The sequence below is a fragment of the Montipora foliosa genome, chromosome 9 (assembly GCF_036669935.1).
Source record: "Montipora foliosa isolate CH-2021 chromosome 9, ASM3666993v2, whole genome shotgun sequence".
Taxonomy (NCBI): domain Eukaryota; kingdom Metazoa; phylum Cnidaria; class Anthozoa; order Scleractinia; family Acroporidae; genus Montipora; species Montipora foliosa.
Window position 1 is genome coordinate 32,110,809 of NC_090877.1, and position 19,265 is coordinate 32,130,073.

Here is a 19,265-nt window from a genome sequence, read left to right on the forward strand (position 1 = left end):
TACGTGATGACGGAAGGAGTACATCGAGACAACCGACGACCGGTGATGTTGGCATAGGTTTCATCAGGCAGGACGTCTTAGCTGACTTCTGGGTGAGAACACATACATCACTTTCAGTAACTGAGGGTGGAAGGAGCTTTAAGGTACGCATGACTGGTGACGAACTTTACTTGCGCCTGGGTTAATAAGTTCTGCATCATCCACGTCGGTGGTATCAATGACTGCACGAAGTCTGGTAATCTTACGTACAAAAATTAAAAAAGTCGTTGATGTTACTAGCCAGGGCCATTTTATCATGATAGTCAGGAAAAGATAATTCATCCGTTCTCATAAGAATAAAGTTTTTTCGCAGCTCGAAATAACTTCCCTTGATCAACACTATTCTCATATCAATGAAGTTGGAAGGTGTGCTGTTTTGAGGACAAGAAATATGTGTTTTAAAAACACACCTTATTTTAGAGTGTATTCTGTTATGTATTAAACATATAATTTATCATGATCATGTAACTGGGGACAACTACAGAAAAAATAAAATAAAAGCTTTCTTTTTTCTTATATATTTTTACCACCGGGTCCTACTTACAAAATTACATTAAAGGCGGACACTTTAGGTCGATGAATTAGCTAGCGGTGCGTATATAGTTATAGGAAGCATAGACTCTAACGATTGACATTTGTTCATTGAGGTTATAGCAAGAACATTGGGCATAATTACCTCTATGGTCACGTGACTTGAAGCCATTTAATTGTGCATATTTGTGTCTAACTAACCATGCACAACTGTATTACTGTCGGTTTGCCATTTCCTGGGAAAAGCATAAAACAGAATGTGTTACTGCGAGATTAAATCAAGAGCAAATATGCGTAATTTTATGCAGGGTGTGTTTTTAGGGTCACGTGACAGCCTTAAGCTACCATGACAACATTGCTATCATATATTTTTGTAATCTACTCATGATAAGCTTTAATTTGATATATGACTGCTTAGCCACCTAGGGTGGTTTCAAAATCTCAATTGGCTCATGTGCTAAAGGAAGTCAAGTCTCCTATTATATATCAACAAAACGTTTCTTATTTTCAATGCAGACTGTGTCGGTTTTACATGCTAACACCTTCAGTAACCGTATTGAAGAAATTAAGCTAACAAAAACATAAGGCTGATTCAGAGACTTCAGACGACATTGAATCGCGTTTCAAGATACTGACGAAGTGCCGAAGCAAATTGGACTGCATAATTTACGAAGTTTTTTGAAGTTTCGAGTTGATCGGTGCATAAGAACCTTTTGTTAATTCTAGAATCGATCTGGGGCAGATTCCTTAAAAAGCTAGTTAACACTTCCTTCGTTTTAAAATAGAAAAATGTTGGTTACAAATTCCCGTTGCTACATTTCTCTAAAGCAATTTATTTGTAAAACAATTATTGAATTCGGTTTTTGTCTTATCCGAAACAATCAAGGTCGAAGAAAATAGAACCAAGCAAATGAAGCTAAGTTTACCAAAAACAAAAGAAAAAATCCGATTGTTTGTGTCATCGTAAATCAAACGTTTTGCTTTTTTATACAGAGCGGTGCAAGACTACTATTAAATATCACTAAAAATGACCATTTTAAACTCAGCATGCTGATATGTTGTGCGAGGCAAGTCCGCACTCAGTCTATTAGTTTGAAGCGAATGTCATAATATGTATGCATTTCGTGCTGAAAGCAAGCCACCAGGCTAGAGGTCTTCATTGGGACCTAGTAAACATGAAAAATGTTGGTAGCAACTTTGTAACTCGCTAAAACAGGATTTATGGGGTTTTTAAAAATGACGTATGGATACTAGGCTGGAAACGAGGCTGCAATTAAAAACCCTTCATGATAACTTCCACAAATATACACCGATGATCGCCAAACTTGGTCACATTATAGTAATCTCTGATCGTGAGACCAAGTTATAGCTTGTATTGTCACGTGACCTTGTGAAATGAAAACGAGGCTGAAATATTTAACTCAATTTCCAAAAACATTCCCGGCTACACATTAAACTTAGCTACAAATTAGTTATAGATGCCTTTAAGAGTTCTTGTTAGTTTGTCAAAGTCGGAGATGCCACGTGGCGTCACGGGCATGGCAACGAGGCTCGTAAGAAGAGCCTGTTAACCACACAAAGATTATAGCCAATCAAATTCGTGATAATACAAGTCACGATTATTGTACAAAAGAGGAAACTGCAACTGATGACTCGACTGCTACTCATGCTAGACGTACGAGCTTAATTATTCCAATTATCTCTTTGATAAGAGTGGAAATCCATGGCGTTCTTTTGATTTTTAGTGAACCTTTGCGGGATCCATCATGAACATGGACATGCTTTACGTACAGGTATGGATTATAAATGTTAGCCTAACAGCTATGTTGCAATGACGTACTAGAAACAGTTCTATATACGGTAGGAAATCTACAACCCTAGTGTGACGTACTATTTACATTTCTTGGCGTACTCACAATTCTTCGCGTCTTCATTCAAGTTCTGACTCATCTAACTCGTCCTCTTCCTCCTCCTCTTCTTCATCGTTCTAATGCAGGTCAACTTGCTGGTTCTCGACATCGCCATCGTCAGACGAGATAAACAGATCTGTGCAGAGAACCCCAGCTTTGCGGCATTGGCATCGGTTGGTAGAACATCGCTGTTTTGCGCAGTTGCACTTGACAAGCTGGATGATAGCTTCGGGAGCTGGCGCTAGATCGACCATGACAGGGACCCATTTTTTGTCCTCCATGATTCATCTATAATCACTCGGTGAAGGTACGTAGCACTGGATTCGGGACTCATCTTTGTTCCAGACCATAAAGTTGAAGTGTGCCCGCAGTATAGCCTGGACCAGTCCAGTGTCAGACTGTGCTTGCTACTTTCTAAAGAGGAACCACCGGTTTCAAAAAATTGGAGGGGATGTCTTATTAGAAGGATTAACTCAACAACACCTTTTCACTTGAGGGCATTGTTATGGTACCATATGAGACCCCAATAATTGCTTAACAAGATGCACCTATTCATGTGACGTAATAAATTACCATGGCAACAAAATAGCCATCTAAAAACGCTCTACATGTCGTGTGTTTAAGCGCTTATATCTCAATCGAATCTCAAAAACGAACTCGGAGACCCCCATTTTTTATTGCTGAAAAGGGATAAGCAGGCTAAGATAATAAAAACTCACCGCAGAGTTTCAAAAAATTTAGAAATCTTTCCTTAACCGTTTGTTTGTTTGAAAAACTCATACACATACGACGTTTTTCTTGTAATCGTTACGGTATTTTTAACATGGCAATCCAAGAGCTTTCCTTTCCTCCCGAGAAGAGCGTCTCTGTGTGTTTTTCCTAATTCGCAATTCTCTGAAGGTGATTTTAAATTTCTTACAAGTTTGGCTTGATCTACATTAAATTATTTTTGAGATTGACGAAGTTATTACAAGTATCGATACGAACGAAAAAATTCAAAATTCTCGTATCAGACTCACGAAGTGATCAATGTCGAGGCTTTAACACGTTTCAGATAAACGAGACTTACATAACACTGAAGCTAGCGATCAATCTTTTGGACTTTCAGCGGCGGTAGTAGGAGCAACACTCAGTTCAATATCGCAACCAACCCTGCGCTTTTCATTTTGACATTTCATTTCTTCTACCTTTTGGCCGGAAAACATCGAATGAGATCAACTTTGTTCAGTTGACGACAAAGGGCTCTACACTAGAAGTAGTTCTTTTAGGCTTCTTGAATTGCTTCTTGAATTCCATGGGAACATATATGTGGATATCACAAGTGCTTCAGATCGTTCGAGGGAACTGAAGCGAATTATGTAACAGGAACAAATATTAAACCAATATTGTGAGAATGTTCCATTGTTAAAAAGAGTCCGTGCGCTCACGGTCGCCCCAGTGAAATACTGAATGGCGGTGAATTCAGTATACCAATACGCGTAGTTGGATGGATGACTGATCTTAACAAGAAAAATAAGGCAGCGTGAGAGAAAGATTTGCAGGGAGGGAAGTTCCCAAAATTGTTAACATCTGACGCATAAACTGATATAAAATAACAATAACCCGAAAGTAAAATTGCATTTAAAGAAAATCTGAAAGGGAATTTTTGGAATGTTTTATCCAACTGGACATAGCAACGATTTGTCGTCTCAGTGTAGTATTCGGTATTCCTTCTGTACGCGGCGTTCAGTGGAACCATACAATACACATAACATGAGAATTTTATTCCATAAAGCTCATTTGTACAAATCTATACGCTTTATTTTCACATGTGAAAAAGGCCTATACAGCAAATCAGATTTCACATGTGGAAGTATAACCAATCAACAATAGCGTAAAGGCATTTCCATGCCAATCACTCGTGCATCTCGTGCAAATCGTGAAAATCGTGCAAATCGTACTTTGTTTTTGAATTAAATTAAATTTGCATTTGGTTCTATTGTTAGTGAGTTTTTGTTTCTAATTCGCGTTCAGAAAACTATTTTAATGAAAATTCTCATGTTATGTGTAATAAACAGTTCACGATATAGAAAGTGCTTTGTACGGGGTTTCATTCACTCGTTGTTTCTGTCAAAAACCCTCACTCGCTCGTTCCTCGCTCGTTCGGGTTTTTGACACAAACAACTCGTGCATAAAATCCCGTTCGCCGCACTTTCTATGACGTAAACTATATATATAGTCAGTATTTGGTTTCGATTTTGGGAAACATTATTGCGTTCGATCGAAGGAGAACGCGTCCTAATTTTGCTCGGATTGGGTGATTATTCGGTCTTGCCAAAATGCATCGCGATTTTTCTCTGTAAAGGGACACCAAAATAGCCGTCCCGTCCCGGAGATTATCTTGTTGTTTGCAGGCGCACCCTCACGTGAATTCTCGCACGAGTATTGATTTGATCTGATGACAATCCCTTTCTGTCACATGGAACCCTACGGAAACTGTGACAGGCTAAGCGACTGTAGAACGCATTTTACTACAGGGGCACCCAACGAGAATATAGTTCAAAACAACTTAAACATAGCATTGTTAAACGTATTTTAGTATTTAAACGGTAGATATAGGAGTATTTTTGACCCCTAAAAATTTTTTCATCTGTTCGGAGTTCCTAGCTGAAAGTCCAGTGATCCGAAAATTATAGGGATCAAAACTTACCTTTTCGAAAATTTCAGCCAGAAAAAAGTCTCTCGAAAAATTTTAAGGTAAAAATCCGTTAAAAATGGGCAATTATACCATTTTCCAGATGTTGGAAAATCAAAGGAGGGGCAGGCAAGCAAGAAATTTTGCAACAAATGTTCAGAAAATTCAAGATCTCAAATCGTCTTCCGAACAGATATTTTCCGAAAATTGACGTTGGGTGCCCCTGTAACGTTACTACTGGTTATAGGGATTAAAAGCCCATGTTACGGGAATCACTGATATATCAAGGGGAAATGTGAGGGAGGTTCTTAAACTGAAAATCTCGGTTCGCGAAGGGCAGGGGAATTCTTCACACTTGGTTTAACTTCTTACGGAAGATTTTGATGGCTGTATAAAAGTACCAGACTGATTCCGGTCTCGATGAAGTAATGACGTATTGATTTTGATATGATGAACAGATAATTTTAAAATTTCGAAATCACGGTGCTGGCAATAATTGAAAGTACTATCAAAATTGAACACCTTCTTATGGTGGCTAAATATCAGGGATGAGTTGGATATTTTGGATTCATTTTTCTGAGGATTACTTCACAGCTGTGGAAAGTGATAGTCAGATATAGTAGATAACCACGGTACTGAATCAGTTATTACCTCTTCGCAGGATCTTATCAGTAGGATACAACGATATGACGTATTGTCGTCAAAAATAGGTTATAAGAGTCTGAAAATCGGCACCATAGAACCTAATACGTAATATACGTATCCGAATGCGGTTTTGTGGTTTTGCTTTAGGGAAGACATAAAGAAATGGGAACGTGTGAAACCTTTTTATTATGTATGATTTTCATGAAAACTTAGAAGTTTGTTGTATATATTCTTGAAGTCGGTCGATGCAGTGTTATTATTGAACCGATTCACGATTTGGTATCTCTAAGAAATGAATGATTTTTAAAGAATGTGTTGTAGAATAAAGATTTTGCCAAACATTGTCTCCAACTTATTTTTATATATGCTGATCCGCTTGATTTTTAGGCGGCCGCCAGTTACTTATGCTAAGAACCGGGACATCGGATCCTTTATATTAAATTACCAATGTAATAATCACTTGAGACGAAAAATATTATGACACGTACGCAGTGCCTTGGACTGGAAGATACTGTTCGTGTTTTTTTTCTTTATGAGAAATTATTTATTTAGTGGTTGGCAAGCACTGGCGGGGTTGCCCGCCTCATAACAATCGGGGCGTTCATTAACAAAGAATTCGACTTTGGAGGGAGAAACTAAGGGAATAAACTTCCTTTTTGACTTCCTGTACATATTATTCGAGTTTACTTAAGTCCTGGGAAACGGACATGACAGCAAAGTTAATTAGAAATTAAGTTAAGGGAACTAAACTGAACTGGTATACACATAAAAATGTCCTAATTTAAAGTGAGTAAGAGAAATTTAACGAATAGAAAGGCATCATGAAGGCGAAAGCGACGGATATGCTCAGATATACGAGGCCTTTTACTCGCAACTGAATAAAGTTCTCCTAGGACAATGAAAATAGGAAGAAATTTCATACAAATGCTCTCCATTTATGGGTTTTTTTAGAATCATAAGTGCTTCTCTCGACTCCTCTTTTTACATGGTAATTTCTCTGTGGTTTCCGCTGGAAACAGAGTAAAATACGTGCAAAAGTGTTTTAGAATTCTAGTCATTTAGGATCTCTTTAGTTGGCGTGGAATGTACACAACGCTGACTTTTTATTAAGCGCGTGATAAAAGCAAACGGAAGGTTAATATGCAAATATCGCATGTTGCTATATAAGTTAGTGCTTTCCTGTGGCTAACCACAATGAAAATACAAAGTAAGCGGAATTGTACTTCTTCGGTCTGAAGACGATATTAGGCAGGTTGTCTTAAAGGGCCTCAAGACACGCAATTTATTTTCAAACTGCCTCCGAACATCATCATTGACAGAAGTAATCAGCAGCAAGCAAACGATGTCTCTCGCAAAAGCTGTGAGTTGTGATCATTTAACTATGGCCGAAAATTCGGCGAAACAAGTGCGCTGGTCAGTGGATTTGGAAGAAATTTGCTATTTTACGCCACGAAAGCGCAGCAAAAAAAGCATCGCAGAAAGAATAAGAGAGTTAAAGGACAAGGCCAACGACCTCGCAGACAGAACATTTCGGCCAAATGTACATCATATCAACAGCAAATCCCGACGGGACTTGACGTTTAGAAAGGGATACTCGATAGACTTTGCAACCAGCGATTTCAATCAGCGGTGGGATGATTTATTTGAAATATACCGAGCAAAGAGCTTTGACTACTTGGAGCAGCAGAAATAAGATGACGAATATAAGGGCCAAGGAGCGGATGAGAACGTAAATGTATTAGGAGTTTTCGTGGAAGACAGGAACTGAATAAAACCGGCGAATTTGCTGTGCTGTATGACTTGCAAGGTGAAGAGTGAGCCGCGACAGTAACTTTGACTTTGGGTCGCCTCCAACTTAGCTCACATAGCTAAAAGTTAACTTTTTTGGACATGAATATTTATTTCAGTAATCGTTATTTTAAACATCATTGAATAGCAATTTGCAAGGAAGACACTGATTAGGCCCTGAAGCCACAGCAGAACTAGAAATTACGAATGATTGGCAACTGAAAAGTAAAGTTATCAATATTGGACAACGCGAAAGTGAACATTTCAGGGACTGAAACCGTCTTCTAACAAGTGAAAGTAAACTAGGAACAGAGGAATATGCATTTAATGAATTTGACGAATCCGATAAATGACGACGAATGAGTGTCAGTGAATAGTTATCAGTATATCGCAAAGAAACGAAAGTTGGCAGTGCAAAGTTCATTTGTCACCGAGATCCAATATATATAGACTTAGTATACGTACATGGATAAGGTAATGCATGCGGCATGATTCCCAGAGATCAGTTCTGTATTTCATTACTATAGCTAATGGAATGAATTTTTTCGACACTGGAGTACATGACAAGGCTGAATTAAATTATTGAACTGTCGAGGTACAAGCAATAAAAAGACACTTGTAAAAGAAAAGTTCAACTTGGTGTTTTTCTCAAGTCAAATTAATTTTAGAGCCTTTCGTTTACTTATCAAGATTGCATATTAAGCTTTCGAATTCTGCGATAAGTTAAACAAAATGAGCTAGCATTTAGTAAGTGACTCATGTTAGTCAAAATGAAAAAAATTGCTCATGTGCTCGATCGAAACTAATTAAAGACAGCGCTTTTGTGCAACTCCGGACAGTACAAGAACAGACGAGACGATTTTGTCAACGTTATTAATGAAACCCTCAGTTTAATTTTCATAATTATTATCATATTACCACATCTATACTAAAAGAAAGGAAATAAAATGCTTGTAAATTTAAAACCATTTTCAATCGAAATATTTACGTGAATGACACTGTAAAGACGGCGGTATCCATGTGCCGCAGGGAGTTTACCATATTATCGTTCGTATATATAGCTTTAAATGTGTGGAAGAATACTATTAAACTGAATCGACTGAGTGTCTCTCGAGCTTCTCTGGTGTAACTCGAATTTTTTTTCATTTGTATGTATTTCAGGCCTTGTATTAATTGACAAAGATATATCTTTACTGACTTCAATTTGTTTATTTTTTCTTGGCACAATGTAAGTTCAGATTAAAAGATATATCAGCTATTGTATTCAAGGATAACAATTTGAGAGCATGCGCAAGTATTCTGCCAAAAATAGGGCTTGTACAGATAGCAAACCGTGTTTATTATTATTCTTTTTCAGTTTTCACACTCGTTTCCTACAGGTTAAGAAAGTTAATTCACGACGGTTTCTCAACACCACGTTTTGAGGATAGAAAAACGAAACTGAGCATGTTTAAATAACCCTTAGCTTCCGAATCGAATAATACAAAAATAAAAATGTATGATAACAAGATATAAATAACAAAACCGTAAACAACATGAAGATTCAAATATATTCGGAGTATACCATTTCGTGGTGTGGATTAGATTACATCAACTCACAGCACCTGGGTTAAGCTGCGTTTAGAACACAGAATCAGTCTTATTTGAGTCTCGAAACGTGACAGTCTGGCATAACTAATCGGACCTGACGTATTTTGTTCCAAAATATCCATGCCAACCACGACACGTGTTTTTTTTTGACAAGAAATAGCAAACAGAAGTCAATTTAAAAGCAATGTAGTAGTACAATTCTCTCTGGTAAGCTCATTTGTCAAGGAAAACTGGTATCCTGTTTACAGACGAAAGACAAGCGTATTCATCAGTTACTGATAAGCTATGAACACTTTCCTTTTACTGAATAAAAGCAAACGGAAGAGCCTTTCCCACTGGAATCTTTTCGGAAAAAATAGAACAACTTTAGACATGCTCCTGCATGTTTTCTCCGGCGTTTTGTCCGAAATAACCGGTTCTTTAATGAACCATTTGCTTCAAAATACAATAAACGTGGTCTATTGATGGAATACAGAACTGTTCATAATAAAGTGAAAAATTGTCAATGATTTTTCATGCGAATGGTAACCAACTATTTCCGTCGGTTCTCTTTTATTAGGAGAAAATTTATTTTGTTTCACTTAGCGGAAAATCTCACTCGTTTTGTTTCTTTGAACATCACTTCAAGAAAAAAATGTTAAAAAAAAGCTATTCCTACGCAATTTTTTTTCTACAAATTGCGATATTATATAGGCAATGTCAGTCATCAAGAGACAAGTGGGAACTACTCATATGACAATTGAAGAAACTAGAACTCGGAAGGCAGAAGGCTCCACTCCAGCATCTTAACCTTGCTTTTGCTCTAGATTTACTAGATTTGTTCATTGTTTCATTCTTTCTTTATAACGACGAAATTCTTCAGTAATATCATTGATGCAGGCAGATTGCATGATCATACTAGCAGGATGCGACTTAAGGTAATTCCTTGGTATTGCATTGCGCATCCCTACTGCGCACGATTTTCGCGTCATTAGCGCGCGCTCATGAGCACGTGCGCGTACAAAACGTAATTTCCCTCAAACTAAGCCCGATAGCAAAATAAATGCTCTTTTTCTCTCAAACAAGCACGGTGACCCCGGAATTTTTTTTCAGGTATTTGCTAAGAACTATCTAATAAAGAACATATTTGAAGAAGAAAAAAAGTTTGATAGTAGAACATGAATTTTTTTGGAAAACAGTTCCGTACTGGGTCTATTTTGGCCAAGGCGAGGACTTCAAGCTAACCACGGAACTGTCCCAAGGAGTGCACTATTCCCACAACCAAGCAATCAAAAACGGCGTAGATGAAGCAATACTGCTTATGTGAATAAAAGAAGCTTTATTTTCAAAATAAAATTTTGTAGCTTTCAAGTAACGAAGACTTAATTCTGTATGAAGTTGATTCGAATTTTTAACTCGCAACCAGTAAAATACCCCATTTTAAGAGCCTGCTGACGCGTAAACAAGCACGGTGACCCCAATTTTTTATTGCATTTTTTTAATGTTCATATCATGAATGTTAATTATGCCAAGTTTCCAAAAAACTTTTATATTAGAAGAATTTCAAGGGAATTACCTTAAGATGGTTTTGGGCATGCATGTTGCTCGGATGCCTGAAAATCGTATACCCAATTACCCGCAGAAGTGGTATCCCAGCAACGGCAAAAGATCGATGGGGAGACCACGTAAAAGATGGAACGAAACTGTGGTAGAAGATATGAAAAGAATCACTAGTAGAAATAATGTCACCACAGGAAGTATGTTGTTGGGTTAGCGAGTGATAGAAACGAATGGAGAAAGATATGTAAGAAACCCAACGTTGCAGGCAGCCCGGACTAAGGCAGGCCTACCAAAGAAGATTCTGTGTTGAATTTTATTGTCTTACCGTTCCCACATTTCCCGCCCAGACTAGTTCTGCCATCTGCAGGGTATTGCACGTGTTAGTATTGTTAGTATTCTATGTATGTACCACTAAAGATTTATTGATTGATCGACTAGCCGTTTTTCCGAGTATCCCCAAATCACCATGGAAGCAGTCATTTCTCATGTCGTCAATTTTGGCGGGAGCCCATCTCCTCTATCACAGTATTTGAGTATGCACCATTTTGACAATTTCAATTTCAGTCCTTGCAGCAATGACGGAACATTTTGCAACTAACCTGCAATCCTAGACATGAAACAAAATAATACCACAAGGCTGGTTGTACGACTGTGATAGCAAGTACTTCGTTAGGCAATTCAAAATATAAGCAATAAGAAACTAGGTACATGTATAAGATTACAGATAAAAATAAATATAGATATATGCTGGATATGGTTCCGATTTGTTCTTGAAATTGCTCAACAGTAATGGAGCTTCGTCATTCTAAAAGAAAGTGGACTGGACGAGTTCTCGTTCATTTTATTCGACCGACAGAACTGTTTCGTGGGATTGTTTCCCACTCGTCAGGATCTACGTAGGTGACAACGCTAATTAGTTGGTCAGTTTGTATGGAGTTCCCTTCATATGGAGTTAGCGTTGTCATCTAGATCCTGACGAGTGGGAAACACTCCCACGAAACAGCTCTGTCGATCGAATAAAATGAACGAGAACTAGTCCAGTCCACTTTCTTTTAGAAAGATATATGTAAAGGATTATAGATAAGTACTATTTACTATTCTTCCCTTTTGTTTGTTCTTCAAAACTACCCACAAGTGCCATGAAGTGCTAGCAATGTTTTTTTTCGGAAAATCGCTGAAAAATTTGCGCGAAAAAACGAATTAAGCCAAAAATTATGCTAGCGCAATCTATTAAAGCCTTAGCTCAGTGGTAGAGCATCCAAGTGCTCCTGCACTCGGAATTATTTCTCCCAAGTGTCCTCAACTTAGGCCTCGTCCACACTATGCCGGATAAATTTGAAAACGCAACTTTAGGTGCAAAAACGGAACAAAAGTTTTTTGTCCACACTACAGCGTTTTATCAGCGGCACAATTGCTTAATCTCGCTTTCAGCATGCTCACAGTAAGTAGACATTCGAAAATTTCTCTCCATTCTTCAGCGGCAACAACTTCGTTAACAAAGTTGTCTCACCATGCATCTGCCAGGTCGAGTCAGAAGCGTCTCTGCTTGTAAGGTTAAGAGCGTTGCGTCGCTTTCCTAGTATCCTTTGACACCAATGATTGTCTTAAGGTATTCCTGATTCTCTGGCGTACACTATTCATGTGAACTGAAGCAATACTTAACTCCAAATAAGCGATTAAAGAAGAAATTATTGCCAACAACACAGAAAACATGATAAATCACATGACAAAATGACGCAAGCGTATTCAAAAAGTTCTGGATACGAAAAGTTTTCCGTCCACACTAATACAAAAAAGTTGCGTTTTCAAATTGTTCCACTCTGGAGAGCGTATTCAAAAAGTTCCGTTTTCGCGGATCTTTTTATGCGGATATGTGCGTTGCAGTGTGGACGGAAGGCCTAACCGTAACAATAAAGTTGGGTTTTCAAATTTATCCGGCATAGTGTGGACAAGGCCTTACATCTCTTCATGAGTTCACCGGTGTTAGCATCATCATGACAACCATGACATGACAATTCCGGAAGCGTTCCAATTTTTTTTGAAGGCAATCTGGAAGGTATCTGGGTTGCTGCTTTTCCCAACTTATATATATTGGAATGAGTTATTTATACTTCATGTTGTATCCCCAATTAGCAACAATGCTAAATTCGGCATACAATCAGTACTGTTGTTGTTGGTCGATAATGATAAGAATTTGCTCGCATAGATGGTTCGGATTATGAGCTTCCTTCAACGGTTTTAGCTAAGATGATGAATTTCTCATTAGCACTAACACTTCTGGAAACATGTTAACTGATTGCTGTCCGCGTTAGTCATGGACCACACTTCCCAGCTTGAGAAGAAGCTATTTATATGACCCCAGACATATCCATTACTACCAGTCAGTAATTGTTGACACTACAGCTGCCCACGCTGTTAAATATAACAATTAGTGGATGAGGTTGAGCATGTTAGCGATAATTATCAAGGTCAAAGTTTGTGTTATCTACTGAAGCCGAAGGCTGAGGCGGATAACACAAACTGAAGCCTTGATAATTATCGCTAACATGCGAAAACCGAATTCAATAATTGTTTTATTATGCATATTCCTGAGCTGAGCTCCGCCATGACAAAACTGATCGAACTGCTGGTTAGTGTGTTAGGTGACGTCACTTCTGCATGCATAAAACTATTGTCTGTAGGTATGACGTCAATTCTACATATATAAAATCTATCGTCTGTAGGTATGACGTAAGAGAAAGAGAGCAAGCAAGAATTAGCTGAGTGCTTATAGCCAATCAAAGTCGAAAAGGTAAGTTTTGATCCCTATAATTTTCGGATCATTAGAATTTTAGCTAGGGAATCCGAACAGATAAAACATTTTTAGGGGATAAAAATGTGGCTCTATCTACCGTTTAAATACTAAAATACGTTTAACAATGTAAAATATATTCTCATTGGGTGCCCCTGAATAAAGTAATGAATAACCACTGATGTTGCCCCGTTTAAAGTCAATGCTTTATTTAGATGCCCTTGATCTGGATTATATCATCGCAGATATAGGATTCAATGACCAAACTATAGTTAGAACAGGAATTGATAAAATCTGGGCCGACAGCGGATATATATACCCAAAAATGCAAAGGAATTAGATGCACGCGGATTTCAGCAAGCGTCATGTCAGTGCTTTATTTAGATGATTAAAAGACAGCAGATTGATGCACATCACACATCACAACGGCCCAGGCAATTCCCCCAGTTTGTTCTAGCACATTTCGTTTTTAGATTTTGTTCGTTAGCCGCAGCTAACAGACAGAAAAAATGGTCAAGTAAGTATAGCTGATAGACAAAGTGTAAATTTTAAATTCAACCGCACGGTATAACTCTAAATAGCTCTCTCAGTTGCTGCATGTTTACCTTCTCTCAGTGGATAAATTAGGTCAAATTAGGAAAGTCATCACCATTTTACACAATGTATTGAAGCCAGTACTTGTTTTGATGACGTAACGCTGTATAAAGTTGATCACTGAATTGTTACGCATTACTATGGGTAGAAGGAACATTTGAATGGTTACTGAAAGAAAGCCTGATTTTTCGCCATGCAGCTTTCATCTGACTGTGTCAGATGATCACATGAAAAACGGTTGTCGGCCAAAGGAACTTAGGAAGAAGAGAAAAACAAGATAAAACGATGTAAGTTTTAAACACACGCACACACTTAAGTCATCGTACAAAGAAAATTGGAAACGAAATAAAAACAAAACAAAACAAAACAAAACAAAACAAATAAATAAGACTCGAAAATGCCATTTTTTAAGGACTGTTTAAAGTTGCGAAGACTAAGACTCTTGAGAGATTCTTCAAGATCATTCCAAAGAACAAATCCATTAACTTTACCATAGTTTGTTCTCACGGAAGGAATACTGTACCAAAATGTAGATGTAGAGGTGTAAAAATATGGGGACCGAGTGGTCGTGGGAACAACAGAATAAGACTAGAATAGATTACGAAGCCAACTGATTGCTGAGTGCCATCATACCTTAAAAAGGAGCACACATCACTGAGACGTTAACAATCAAAAAAGGAAATCACGGTAAGAAAGTATTGGCTTGACAGCAAGCTGAACCGAAAGAGGAAGTCATAGACTTGCTGAAACACTGAAACATAACGTCTCTAGTATTTCCGTGTTTGCGTTCATTGCTACAGCAATGAGCACATAGACAGGAACAATCTAAGGAGGGATATGTGCTTTACTTTGAAACAATAATTTGATTTTAAACTCATTTATGATTATGCAAGAACAAAATATACAGAGAGTGATGTCCTGGGAAGGTCTGGGAAATTTTTGTTTTCCAGTTATTGTTGGTTTTCAAAAACATTTTTTGACATAATCAATAATATATATTGATGCGTTTGTTTTAGATCAAAGACGGTAACAAGGATTGTTTCAGAAACCATGAAATTTTAGTCCGAAGATGTAGAATGATTAATTATAAGGGCCTGTTTAAATAAGGCAAGCCAGCCCAGTTAGGCCGGCTGAGGTGTTTATATGGACGATTCCAGCCCGGTTTACCGGGGTGAATTCGGGAATTTGTTTACGTGCCTTGTAACTGTCAAAGTCAAGTAAAGGATAACTGTTGAATTTTCTTGTTTTGGTTCGAAATGAAGGTTCATTTTAGCTCTCAGTCTAGCAAATACGGAATGGTATTTTAACACAAAAGATGCCAAAATAATCTTGTGATCATGCAAATCTAGCTGCGTTTTCAAGGCTACCCAATCTTCATGACAAGTTTCATCCCGGTAAACCGGGCTGAACCGTTTATATGAGGATTTTTCAGCCCGCCTTCTCATATAAACGAACCGAGATTTTACCAAAGAAAATACGCATTAGCCGAGATCTCGACAAAGCGGGCCAGCCCACCTAAACGGACTGGTTCGCCCCATATAAACAGGCCCTAATTATTTTCTACGGATGTCATTCATACCTTGACGGTACCATTCTTAATTAAGCTACTACATGCACGAACACTTATGTCTAGAAATGCACGTCACAGAATGCATACTAAATTTTATGAACGAAATGATATATGAAAGACCATGAAACGAATCATACATTGAACTGCGGATATGAAATCAAGTGAAGCTATGATCCTCGCAGTTATGAACGCAATTTTAGCAATTGCGTAGAGAAGCCTAAAAAATTCATGACTTCAATGGGGTTTGAACCCGTGACTTCGCGATATTATAAACAATGCGGCGCTCTAACCAACTGAGCTATGAAGCCACTGACGTTGGGAGCTGGTCATTTGTGGACTCAACTGTTCGTGTGATGCATGAATCAATGAACGAAATGATATATGAAATGATATCCGCAGTTCAATATATGCGATTCATTTTATATATCTTTCATTCATAGATTCATTCATCCCAGAAACATATGAACCCACAAATGACCAGCTCCAACATCAGTGGCTTCATAGCTCAGTTGCATTGGTTAGAGCCTCGGACCGGCTTCGCGAGGTCACGGGTTCAAACCCTGTTGACGTCCTGAATTTTTCAGGCTTCTCTATAGCGAGGATCATAGCTTAATTTTATTTCGCCATTGGCCAATGTCATTGGCTCAAGGGTCACGTGAGATATGCGCGGGAAGCTTGAGTGTTCACTTTTGTACGTCGAACTTTCATGTACATACGTATCGGGCTTTCTGCCATCATCATTTCATTTTCATTCTGCCGTGAACTGCTTGTTTGTGAAATGAGGCATATGTTTTGGGTGTTATCGTCACTGTTAAAAGTTAATGGAGGAATAGAGTCAGAAAGACTCTTAAGTGCCATTTTTGCCGAATTTCTGGACACAACCTTGAAGACAAGAATGATGAGAGAATTCCCGAAGCAAATCAAAACCAGTGACTCGCGCAGTTGTGATAACACCTCAACACGACTAAGAGCTATTGTGAGGAGCGCAACATGATACTATGAATCGTGTTTTTCCAACAGCATTTCCGAAGTTCTTTTTTTTTATCTTAGTTTATTGTTTTCTGTAGCGAAGAAGACTTAAGTGTAATAACGAACGGCGGCTTATTGTAATCAGCTTATAAAAGGAGAAAGACAAGTTAGAAGAAGAGAAATATCAGGCAAAACACAGCCTGCTATTTCAAGTTTCCCTTTTCACGTCAACACAGGGCTCAATTAATCTACTGATATTCTGATCCTGAACAACAAGACTGGAAGACAACGCTCTTACAAAAAAATGCAACTCGTTAACTGGAAATTCAACAATTCTTTTCTGTGTTGCTTACTTGCACGAGATTAAAGGAAGGAAATTCTTTATGAAGTGGAACCAGAGTTGGTGTTAACTCTGGTGGAACGAACGGGATGCCGTTCACTGATCAGGTAACGTTAATTACTGCGATGATCAGCATAACTTGATTTCAAAAAGTTTTGGTTTTATCAACGGAGTTGATAATGTAAATTGGCCGCCGTACAGGCATTTTGAAAGGGATAACAGTGCTTTTTTAAAACACAGAAAATTAATGCAATTACAGAAGTGTCCGAAGGAATTTTTTCCACCATTGTCTGATTTTCACGTATATGCGCTTTTAGAATCTCTGTACGGTGGCCAATTTACATTATCAACTCCGTTGATAAAATCAAAATTTTTGTATACTACTTCCCCACCGACGCAGCACCACAGTTTCTTTAGAAACTACCCCCTTCATAACTTGATTCCGCTCCGCAGTTCAAATATATATGACGTTCATATATTAACGTTCGTCAGAATAAGTTACTTAAGTTGAGTATAGTGTCGTCCTTTTCATCAAAATTTAAGCCAGTTTTTTTTCGTTCGTTCGGTTGTTCTCCCCGCCAATCATAAAGCCTGTTCAGTTAACTACAACCTGACCTATTTTCAACGCATGAAGGAAGTAGTAGCAGGGTCGGGAGAGCTAATGAAAAGGCTGTTTCTGAGTGGCATTAGCAATACTGTACCAATGAAAGGGAAGGAAAACAAAGACTGTGGCTTTAATTCATGCGATTATTCAGCGCTAGACCATCTATTGCTTACTTTTGCGATACGTTTCCTACAAATTACTTTCGCGACTCTTTTGAGTACAAACATTACGGGTATTGCGTAAAAATTGACAACTGAAACAAAATTGGCAGAATCGTCTTCCATAGCTAAAAACAAGAAAACACACACACACACGAAGCATCATATATGAAACTGCCAGCTAATTATTTGGTTTAAATCTTCAATCCACCGTCCATGACATCGAGGACAATAATACCACCTGATACTGAGACATTGCCTTCAGCAAGAAGCAATAGAAGCATATCCTTCCTTATGCCCAATTCTTTTCTTTGTCAGTTTTTACGGTCACTCGACAATTCAAAAGTCAACTGTTTATATTTAGAATTGTTAGGCCCGATCGAAATGTCATTTTATTAATTCTAACTTAACGACTACGCGCAATATATTACTAAAATAAACAATAAAATTAGCCTACAGTCTTATTCGTGGAACTCCAAATCACGTTTAATTTTCTTGTTTCATTGCTGTTCAGGGAAAATTAAATCTAGACTCCAATCGCAGTTGCTGCGTATTGAACAATGCTGACGTACTTCAAAGCAGCTGGTAGACTCTTGTTCATCCACTTTTCTGCCTTTTCAGCAACCATTTCCCATTCATCCTTCCGATCCAAGAACTTCCCACTCAGTAGCACCAAAGCCAGAGCAGTGGCCCACAATAGCTTCCCTTTAGCTGTACCAAACGCAACCTCAGTAGGACAGCTCTTGATCAAAGTAGTCCTGTTTTTGCCGCACAGGGCCACCAGTTCGTTTGTGAAGTCCCACGCACCCGAGGCATTCTGTAAAGATATCAATGCAACGACCACTGCAACAGATTTCGTACTCTGGGAAGCACCACGTCGAAATGAACTTCTTCTGGTTGATAGAAAGGAGAAGAAACCTTTCCCGCGTCTGCACTTGCAGGGGAACACATAGCGAGAAGTCGACGCATGAAAAACATCGAATGATTAAGCTATCCGTTTCGTCAAAGGACCTGATACTGGCTGACGATTTTCTTTATCAACAGCCACAAATGACGTAAACTTTGACGCGACATTTGCTGACTTGCTGACAGTGATTATCGGAGATTTGCCGTCTTCCAGTTCATCACCGTTCTTATCACTGAGGTCATCTTGTTTCATTTGAATGAACGTTTTTGCTGCCAAGCAATGAAGGATGGCACTTGAATGAGGGTCCAAGACAGCATCAGTGGTTATCGATGTTGACGGAGTTGGAAAGGTTATCAAATGATCCACCTTTTCGTTCTCGTTCAAGGTACCTTGAAGTCTCACAACGATTTCACCATCTTGACTCGCATTTTCAGACGACTTCAGAAGGCCATACACCATTAGTCTGTCGCCACTGAAGAGTGGAGGAAGATATGTGGGGTCTGGTTCACAGTCCAGCCTTGTGGTAAGTCCCAGGTTACACTCACATCTGTGATAACAAGCTGAAGAGCTCTCTTTAAGGTCTAAATAACCTGACAAAAGAAAACGATGAATCATT

At 38.4% G+C, this 19,265-nt stretch overlaps 1 protein-coding gene and 1 pseudogene across 3 annotated transcripts in view; both read right to left on the minus strand.

The window, feature by feature from the left end:
* LOC137970175 (hatching enzyme 1.2-like) overlaps positions 1–4,083 on the minus strand; it is a 63,184-nt gene extending 59,101 nt beyond the window's left edge. For 2 of the 3 annotated variants that reach the window (XM_068816689.1, XM_068816687.1), the window contains exons 1-3: positions 3,550–4,083; positions 2,487–2,894; positions 716–806 (exon numbers count right to left, since the gene is read on the minus strand). The gene's annotated coding sequence lies outside the window, so the exon portion shown is untranslated. Of the gene's footprint in view, positions 1–715; positions 1,737–2,486; positions 2,895–3,549 lie in introns of all 3 variants that reach the window. The other variant, XM_068816688.1, reaches the window with a different exon arrangement.
* Positions 4,084–18,030: 13,947 nt separating this feature from the next.
* Positions 18,031–19,265, minus strand: part of LOC137971724 (von Willebrand factor A domain-containing protein 5A-like) — a 4,640-nt pseudogene continuing 3,405 nt past the window's right edge.